This window comes from Sorex fumeus, unplaced genomic scaffold (assembly GCF_029834395.1).
Source record: "Sorex fumeus unplaced genomic scaffold, SorFum_2.1 ptg000002l, whole genome shotgun sequence".
NCBI classification, from domain to species: Eukaryota; Metazoa; Chordata; class Mammalia; order Eulipotyphla; family Soricidae; genus Sorex; species Sorex fumeus.
In genome coordinates this window covers 82,211,821-82,222,552 of record NW_026606059.1, presented here as the reverse complement: position 1 = coordinate 82,222,552, position 10,732 = coordinate 82,211,821, and positions in this window count along the sequence as shown.

The following is a 10,732-nucleotide window of genomic DNA, read 5'->3' as shown; positions in this document are numbered from 1 at the left end:
TAATGCATTACTGCTAAAAAAAAAAAAGGAAAAAGAAAAAAAGAAAGCCTGGAACCATACTTACAAACTCAACTGCCTTTCAAAGAGAACAGGCAGGAAATATAAATTAGCTTAGTCCACAGATGCTTCACTCCTGTAGGTAGGTCAACTTCAAATTTGTAAATAAACACACACTCTAGGCCATATCCTGCCCAGAGACTGTTTGGACTATCTTTAACCTTGGTGTTGGGTGAAGTCTAATAAGTATATGGTTAATATCTTTGGAAAGATTCCTTTCCTTTGAAAGTCACTTTAGAAATTAAAGGCACTTCAGGAATTAAGTTGCTAAGTCAACCTCCTATGTTGTATGTCCACGTCATTTATTCAGACATCTTTCCTGAGTCTGTTTCTATGCCAGGTGCTATATGAAGTAACACGGTGGTCCCTACCCTCAGGCATCCGTTCCACTATTGAACAGAGTCAACTACAAAGTTGGGAAAATAATTGCAGACTAAGCAATCTGTAAGGAAGACAAACAGAAGGATGGGGAAAATTTTTTTAAAGTGCAGAGGAGCTAGAAATTCACTGAAATAAAAATAAGATTTTTTTTTAAAGTACATAAAAAGTAAAAAATAATTAAGGCTTCTGACCTTGAGTTCAGGAGTCTAATTCTCTGACTTCACAAGGTTAAGCACATTACTTAACCTTTTTTTCCCTTAATATTCTTTTTTATAAAATAAAGATGAGAGGCTAGAGAGATAGTACAGTGGGTAAGGCACTTGCTTTGCATGTCGTTGACCTGGGTTCAATCTCTGGCATGCCAAATGGTCTCCCAATCCTGCCAGGAGTGATCCCTGAGCACCTGTTTGATGTGGTCCAAATAGCAAAAAAGAATGAAAAAAGGAAGGAAGGAAGGAAATATAGACTGCAGAGATCATTAACTGAGTTTTTATCCTTTAAGCACTAGTTATTTCCTGGCACCTGCTCTAGGTTCTCATATGGTCAATGAAGAACTCTAGATATGAATTTGGAAACTAGAGTCCTAGTTAAGGTGATTAATTCATAATTTTCCCTGAACTTTTTCTATACTCATTTTGGAAGTTCTATGACCTGGGAAATTCCTCTGATCTGGGCAACTCTATACACTGATTATAATCTACCTACTTCCAGCTCTAAGTGGCATCATAATTTAGGGCAGTTTCTCTTTTCTTAGTCTCTGTAAAACAGAGGGTTTAGAAGAAGTAGGTGTTTCTTACATGGAATTCACTTACAGTTAAAACATGGCACACAGTTTTATGCCAGACTGGGATAGGGAGTGACTCAGATGATCACAGAGATGCTGCTGCTGCTGCTTCTTCTTCTTCTTCTTCTTCTTCTTCTTCTTCTTCTTCTTCTTCTTCTTCTTCTTCTTCTTCTTCTTCTTCTTCTTCTTCTTCTTCTCCTCCTCCTCCTCCTCCTCCTCCTCCTCCTCCTTCTTCTTCTTCCCCTTCCTCCTCCTCCTCCTTCTTCTTCTTCCCCTTCCCCTTCCCCTTCCCCTCCTCCTCCTCCTCCTTCTTCTCCTCTCCTTCTTCTCCTCCTCCTTCTCCTCCTCCTTCTTCTCTCCTTCCTCCTCATCCTCCTCTTCTATTTCTTCTCCTTTCCCTCCTCCTCCTCCCTCCTCCTCCTCCCTCCTCCTCCTCCTTCTCTCCTCCTCCTCCTCTTCCTCCCTTCTTCTTCTTCTTCTTCTTCTTCTTCTTCTTCTTCTTCTTCTTCTTCTTCTTCTTCTTCTTCTTCTTCTTCTTCCATCTTCCACCTCCTCCTCCTCCGCCTTCTTTTTAAAATTGAGCTTCTTTTATGGGTGAATGCTCTTTCTTTCTCCCACCCTACTTCCCTTTGTTGGTAGTGTTGTTGCAGTGACAGGGGGAGTGGGTACCGTTTTGTGTGGAGAAAGGCTGATCACCCTTACTTGCTAGTATAGGAGATCGCACAATATGGGAACACAAACAGCAGTGCTGCTGAGATTGCTCTTAGAACATGGGTTGGGTTCAAGCTCATGACCCCAAGCCTACAAGGCAAGTATTCTATCATTGAAATTTCCCAAGCCCCTCACCTCCTTTGTCTTTTAATAATCTGAACCTATAATTCCTTCTTGTAACATATTTAGTCTTTACAGAATAAAATGAGATTCCCTTGCTCATTTGTTCACCGAAGACTGTTCATTGAGTTCCTATTTTTCAGGCCCTGTTCTAGATCTGACAACCAACAGAAATCTGAGAGGAAAAACTCCTTCATAGCATTGACTGTATTAACTGACTTTGCAGCCTGCCCTCCCTGCCACCCCACTGTCATGCCAAGAAGGATTCAGGGAAGTAGAAAGTTATACTTTATAGACCGAGCGATAGCACAGCGGGTAGGGCATTTGCCTTGCACGCAGCCGACCTGGCCAACCCAGGTTTGATTTATCCCCCTCTCGAAGAGCCCGGCAAGCTACCGAGAGTATCTTGCCCACATGGCAAAGCCTGGAGAGCGACCTGTGATGTAATCGATATGCCAAACACAGTAACAAGTGTCACAATGGAGACGTTACTGGACCCACTCGAGTAAATCGATGAACAATGGGAGGACAGTGACAGTGACAAGTTAACCACACTACTGTTTTTTTTTTCTTCTTGGGTCATACCCAGTGATACACAGGCATTACTCCTGGCTTTGCACTCAGGAATTACTCCTGGCAGTGCTTCGGGACCATATGGGATGCTGGGAATAGAACCCGGGTTGGCTGCGTGCAAGGCAAACGCTCTACTGGCTGTGCTATTGCTTGAGCCCCAGCGCACTGCTAACTGTTGAGTGGGTGAATTAAGAGACACAACCAGCACAATTTTTACACCCAAATATATGACCACAGTCCATTTATCACTATTAGTTATATGGTTCAGATTACTTTTTTTAAAAAAAAATTCATCTATTTGCCTTTTGTAAAGAAAATTAGGGTAAGCTTTTTAAGGTTTACCTGACATCTTTATGAAGAATATAGTAAGACTTATAATAATACAGTAATATAGTAATAATATAGTATATACTATATAGCATATATAGTATATACTATATATACTATATATAGTAAATATATACTATATATATACTACATGTAGTATATATAGTGTATAATATATAGTAAGAATATAGTAATCCTGAATAGGATTGGCAGAACACTAGATGAAGGACAACCATGCGAGCAAGCCAGGTTTCGAAAAGGATTCAGCACGATCGACCAAATCCACATGGTAACCAAGCTCACTGAGGTTTCTCAGGAGTACAAGATGCCGCTCTGTCTAACGTTCATTGATTTAAAGAAGGCCTTAGCCTGGCAAACTACCCGTGACGTATTCAATATGCCAAAAACAGTAACAACAAGTCTCACAATTTGTTGTGAGATGTTACTGGTGCCAGTTCGAGAAAATTGATGAACAACAGGAGGACAATGCTACAGTGCTTTGATTCTGTTAAAGCCCTAGTCAAACAAGGCATTAAAACTCAATACATCAGGATCCTCTGTGAGCTGTATTCACTACCAGGATCTCACCATTCAACAAGGAAGTGATCATCCATGTCAAGAGAGAGGTTTGGCAAGGTGATACTATTTTACCCAAACTCTTCAGTGCCACCCTCGAGAACGTCATGCGATGACTGGAATGGGAATGAATGGGAGTGAAGATAGACGGTCGGCAACTACATCACCTCCACTTCGCTGATGACATCGTTCTAATATTTCCATGTTCCACCATGAGCGTGGATAGGTCGGACTACAGCTGAATCTCACAAAGACAATGTTTATGAGAAACGGACTTGTTCCTGACATTGCGTTTACTCTCAATGGAACAAACATCTCTGAATGCAGCAGTTATGTGTACCTAGGTTGAGAACTCAACATGACGAATGACCTGGCACCTGAGTTGTAGGAGAAAGAGAGCAGCTTGGAACACCTTCAAGAAATAGCTAAGAGGATGAAGAACCTCCGGCTCCAGGCACATCTCTTTGATTCCACTGTTCTTCCTGCATTAACATACACCTCAGAGACCTGTGCCCGATGAAAGCAGGATGAGAACGCTATTTGGGTCATCCTAAGAGGAATCGAAAGAGCTATGTTTGGAGTATCATGCTTCACTCAAGTGATAGAGAAATCCGGAGTTCCGACCTCTGACCTCCATCAATGACCGAAAGTCTGGGACGCTGTCTCATTTGCCAAGGCGTTGAAAATCAGATGGGCTGGACACATAATGCAATTTGGAGACGACCGCTGGACTAGACCTGTTACTGACTGGATTCCATGAGACTTCAAACGGTTGAATGGCCACCCACCTATGAGATGGTCAGACTTCTTCGTTAAGACTCTGAACGATCAGTTTGAGGCTCTTCGTGTTCCTGGAGCGAGCAGATGCCATTGGGCTACACTAGCATGGGACAGGGATGAATGGAGATGTTACTGGCATCTGCTCGAGCAAATTGATGAGTAATGGGATGTCAAGTGATCAAGTGGTAGTAAGACTTTAGTTTTTTCATTATGTTTTTTTTCTTTTTCCTTTCCCTTTCTTTCTCTTCTTGCCAATTACATAGGGAAACCTATCATTTTAAAAATAGGCTGCTTTTTTTTTTTTATCATATACCTACTTCCAAGAGAAAAGGGAGGGACTGGTTTTTGTGACTCACCGAGGATCCAGAGTAGCAGAACTTTTGTTCAGCTGCATTAGCTGGTTGGCTTGTTGCTGTCAATCAAAGGTCCTCATAAACATGTCAGGGAGGTCAACTGATAACACTAATTTTTTGACACTCTTAATGACAGGTTCATTTGATTGGATTTTATTTCCCTCAAAATTTATTCATGGCTTATTATATGTTCACTTAGCCACACTTGCTGTCTCAGTTATCTATGAGTTTCTATAGCAAGTCACCCTCCAATTTAAACAAGATCTAATTTTATTGACCAAAGGTTTGGGAATTTGGGAAAACTTTGTTTTGATGGTATTTCTCTGTCTATGTGGTGCTAAGTTAACTTACAATTTCATTTAATTAGTAGCTGCACTGAATTAAAAGGTTCAAAATGGCTCCACTGTCAAGTATGGGTTATGGTGCTGGCTACAAATTGACCTGCCTAGTTTTCTTCCAATACGTCTTTCTCTCCTCGTGATCTCTTATTTTGAGTTCAAAGTGAGCCTGGACTTCTAACAGGTTAGTTCATGGGAGGAGAAAGCTACCCCATCATCTTTGGCATAGTGCTGCATCTTATTGGTCACTATAATGGACACTATAATGCCACATTCTATTGATCAAAGGCCATTCAAGATTCAAGGGAGAAGGGAATGTGGAATCCATATCCTGCTGGGAAAAATCACTGGTGACCATCTCTCTATGGGTGATAAATCTACAGACTTGGCTTTTTTGACTGATGCTCAATTATGCGCTTCAAATAAGAAAGGTGCGTGTGTGTATGTATCAGGGGTAAGAGGTGGGGGTCCAATACTCTTCTTTGATTTGTAACATCTACCTCTAAAAAAGAGTATGAGAATTCCCCTAGGAAAAGTAATATATTCAAAATATTAAAGAACGCAGCTCATGGATAAGAATGATAGTGGAAAACGTGGTATAAGTCTGTCTTAATGTTTATGATATATTTGAAATGTGTCAAAAACCCAACTTCCCTGTTAGAAACAAATACGATGAGCCATAAAATTCTCAAATGCTTCTTATTAGTCTAAGTGCATCTCAAAGAAAAAGAGAGTTGCATGACACGAGAGAATTTTACCAAAATCTCATGGGCTGCAGATGTTTTGAATGCTCTACATTCAAGGGGCAATAATGCCAACCACATGCTTGTCTGTATCTTTGAAATTATTTTATTAAGGACTTGCAAAAATATGGAGACTATAAACACACAGACATAGCACATAAAGCTCATAGAGTATGGTTTGTGCTCATGGCCGTGATGAAAAAGATTGTTCCAGAAGGTGAATGAGCAGGATACATATGGTGACCTGGGGCTTCTTAATCTTTAAATGTGCAAAACAAATTCCCCTACCGTGTTCAAAGGTAGATTAGAATCCGCTATGGTGGGAATTAGGATGCACGTTTCTGACAAGCTTCAAGTGATGTTGTTACCGCTGATGCACAGGTTTGAAGAACAAATCTGACTGAGGCTGAGGAAGATGCCAGAATAGTCTGGCAGGACAGACAGGGTCAGGTAGCAGAATTGCTTTGTGCCTACCATGCGCACAGGAAATCTGGTCTAGATAACAAGAATATTGGGTTCTGGACTTAAAGAGTGGCCAGTCTAGAGATAAACACACAAGAAATACTCATATACAGAATGGAGGATTAAGTGTGGGGTGTTAACTTTGAGCTTTGGGTTTCTTATTCAGGCCCTAACTAGGATCTGACTTAGGTAAGTTAATAGGCCACAATCTCAGTATCTTCATCTGAAATATGATGATTTGTATAGTCCTCTTGACCTCAAAGAGTTATTATGCAACTTCACTGAAGTGTAACTATAATGTGAAAGGATGAACACAGAGACAGTGTTCAGTCATTGAAAGCCCTTTAACTGCTGGAACATTGGTTTGTAACATAATATAGGTTCCAGGTAAGCATCATTATGTAACTATTAGTATACATCTCCATGTCTGTATGGTGTCGGAAAAGGCTAATGATATTTACTTTGGGGCTGGAGAGATAGCTCAATAAGCAGACCACATGCTTTGCCCATGGAAGCCCTGATTTGATCTCCACTTGCACAGGTCCCTTCCCCATCACCTCCAAACCTCCGAGAGTAATTGCGCAGAGTTTGGAGTAGCCCCTGGGTACCACCAGGCATGATCCAAAACAAAATAAAACTTAAAATAGTGTATTAATTATAGAGGAGATTCTGGAGAATTGTTAGCAAGTATTTTTAAAAAACGAGCATCCACAGTACATTTCATATGACAAAAATCTAAATATAAAGCATGCATGGTGATAACAACTAAGGTAGAGCTTAAACTTATTTTATTTTCTAACTTAGTTTTTTGGGCTAAGTGGTTTTAGTGGGCTGGCCGTGGTCAGGGCTTATGTCTGGCTCTGATCTCAGGGATGGGGCTCAGCAGGCCATATTAGATGTTGGGGAAGGCACCTGGGTCAGCCTCGTGCAAGCAAAGTGCCTTACCTGATGACAATCACTCTGCCCCCCCCCCGAACTTAAATTTAATATTCTATTTATTTTTGACCCCATGTATCATGACAAAATCATACAACCTTGCTTTCTCATCTATAAAATGGGAACAATAACAGCAGTCATATTCAAAGTTCAAGAGTCTCAAATGTCATAATGGGTCTTTTCTGTCCACAGAGTTGGCTTGGCATCTTGGCCTTGTCACTTACTGGCTTGTATGGCCTTGAGCACTATTCTCAACTTCTATTTCAACAAAGTATAGAAAGCACTCAGAGGTGACAGACGTAAGTGCTCAGTAAATGATCACTATGTTTATGATGTGACATTGCTCTGAAAAAATACAAGGTACATGACTTCATGAAGATTATTATTATAAGTTATGATAAATGTGCTGCTTTTTATACACATTGAAGCAAGGCTTCAGAGTTGCTGGCACTACGGCATAAACTTTGATTTCACACCCCGTCTCTTTCACGTGCTATTCTAAGTGACAGCTGGGAAAGCAGCAGGTTGGGGATTATGATGCGGTCTCTGGTGATGATATAATTAGTATCCCTTCATCGCTGGAGCAAGAAGGCGAACCATTACACTTACTATCCAGAAGCTCTGAATGTGCAAGTGTTCACAGGGTTTTTTTTTTTTAAGTAGAACAGATTTTATTCGAGGTTTTTGAAGGTGAGGAGGGGAGGGAAAGCGTGGGGAGGGAGAGAGAGAGAGGGAGAGAGAGAGAGAGAGAGAGAGAGAGAGAGAGAGAGAGAGAAGAGAGAGAGAGAGAGAGAGTTACGCGCTCAAGGGAGAACACAGGCTTCTCCAAGGGCGGAGAGAGCCCCTACACATATCCCAGCATTAGATAGGAAAGCACACATCTTAAGAAGGGAGATGCAGGCGACGCATGTGCTCAGCCACGTGGGCACAAGCAGTACATGGACTCGGGCAACATATGCGTGCTGCTCACAGCTTTTGATAAAACCTTTTCTCTCCACTTTCAATAAGCCAGTTGACAAAGTCACATGGACTCAGATTCTAGTTTGTGTGGGAAGATAGAAGCTCATAGCATTTGCCCATGTTAGGTGAACTGTGTACTACAGAAAACCATGAAGGGTCACACTTGATTTACCGACATTAGTGACTCTTTTTTTTTTTAAATTTTAATGTAGGAGTATTGCTATTTATTCAGCCATTGATTAGACTGATTGAATTGGGCGTGAACTCCACCTTACTCCCCCCCTTTTTATAAATTTATTGAGTTGCTGTGAGAGCAGTTACAAAGCTTTTGGGTTTAAGTCTCGGTCATACAATGATGAAATACCCATCTCTTCACCAGTGCCCATTCTCCACCACCAAAACCCCAGTATACCCCCCATCCGACACCTTTCCCCTACCTGTGGGGCAGATACTTTGGACATTACTCTCTCTCTCTACTTTGATTACATTCAATATTTTGACTCCAGACCCACCATTATTATTTGGAATTTTATCCCAACGCTCAGATCTGCCGAAAAGGCAATTGTAGACAATTTGTTTTCTATTGCTGGTTATGAATAACGTATGATGTCGCGCAGCCGCAGTAGTGGCCATGCGATTTTGGGATTCTGAAATTTTAACAATTAAATCTGGAGGTATTTCTACCAAAACCTGCTGGGTTCTGAGATTTGTTCCTGAGTCTCTGGGATCATGGTCGTTAAGCAGCTTGATCAGGAGCCAGAGAGGCCGTTCATGGATCGTGACTTGGGGTCTTGTTGCGGGGGAGGAGGAAAGGGCCGGCACCACCCCTATCCTGTGAGGCTCTGCGTGTCTTGTCACTGCGGGCCCAAACCCGATTGTCCAATGGCCTCTGGAGGATGGTGGCCACCGAGCTGCCAGGGGGAACGGGCCAAGACACAAAACCTATTCCCACCTGGGGTGGCCCTGCACTAGTGGAGGGCCAACCTACTGCAAGGACCACATGCATTTCTGCCAAAAGCCGCTTGGTTCCAAGATTTATTTCTGAGTCTCTTGGATCATGGCTGTTAAGCAGTTTGATCAGGAACCAGAGAGGCCTTGCCTCCAATTATATAGTTGAACCGGAGTGGTTTGTGGGTGTTTCTCTCACAAACCATTTACTTTCTTGGTAAACTTGGCACCAAGTTGTTGGGGTCTGGCCAAAGGCACGGCAGCAGGTTTGGGGTATCTACAAGTCTGAAGGCACCATCAGGTTTCTGATGCACTCGTCTTATAGGTTGACCTGCTGGCTGCACCATACCCCATCAGACATTAATGACTCTTTCTGTAAAAGGCTGCATCTTCAACTTGGCTTTTCTTGATCATTAATGATATTACAATAGCCAGGGATGTATCATCAAACATACCTCTGGCCACTTCTACCAAAGTAAACTACCAGAATGGGGGAGCAGAGAAATCTTCACAATTGTCTCTTTTTCATAGTCTACTGCTGAATACTCATTACCTTACTCTCTTGCCTTCTGCTCCAATCCTATTTGACAACAATATTTCAAGGAAGGAGTTAATGAGTACACAGCCTTATTTATCTGGAAAAGGAAATACAAAACAGGTTCAAAGCAGGGTTGTCATCACCCAGCAGGGCAGGTCTTCAGGGTTTTAGAGGTAATTATTAACCCTTTGTGGCATTCCTGAAAAAAGAAACCTCTATGCTTTAAGCATCTATGCAGATTTTCACCTAAGAGTCTGTCCATTGATGCATACTTCTTCAGAGTTGAAATTCAATAGCACCTTAATAATAAGCTGTAGGTGCTTGTAATCTTAAACAACTCATAACGCCTCTGATAGTACACGAAAATGAATCCTCAGTCAGACCAGAGGGTTAGTTAGGCTAAGGTGCATGTCTTGCATTTGGCTGACCCTGGTTTGATCCCCAGTACCACATGGTGCCCAGAGCATCACCAGGTACATCCTTGGAGGCCTCTGAACCTTCCTGGATGGCCCAGATTATCCCCAGCACTATTTTAGTGCACCAAAACCCTCAGGCTTTTGCATTGGGTGACCTGCAGAGGTCTAATGAGGCAAATAGGGAGCAAAACAAAGAGAAAATTAAAGAAAATGGATCCTACCATAACTGTTTTAGCACCCGGGTCAGAAGTGCCATGATTCTTATTTTGTACTTGAGAAAGCCGAGGCTTAAAGAATCTCATGGTCTGGCTAGAAACCTGGGCTTCTGCAAGTTGCCAGGGTGTTCTTTTAATGTACTGAACATAGTGCAAATCTCTTCAAACAGTAAGAAAGAACCTCTGAAGCCCAGAGTTCTTTCAAACCACAGATTCTTGCTCCCCTGGACTGTAACAGACTACCATAATTCAGCCTCCTGGAAGTGGTGTTTAAACAACAAATCCTCCTAACCAACCTGCGTTCTCATTATTCTGTCATTTGCTCCTCTCCCCACGTAGTAATTTTAGGCAATTTAGATAGGGGTTTCCTCTCCTCCTGTGGGTTCAGGATGACTTATGGCGAAGGGAGAAGGGCTGGCATGCACAGTAAAGATACTCTTCACTTCTGCTCCCCAGGAGTGGGCCTTTGGTGGATTAAAACAAACTAGGCATTCTGAACTGGGGACCATTCCTC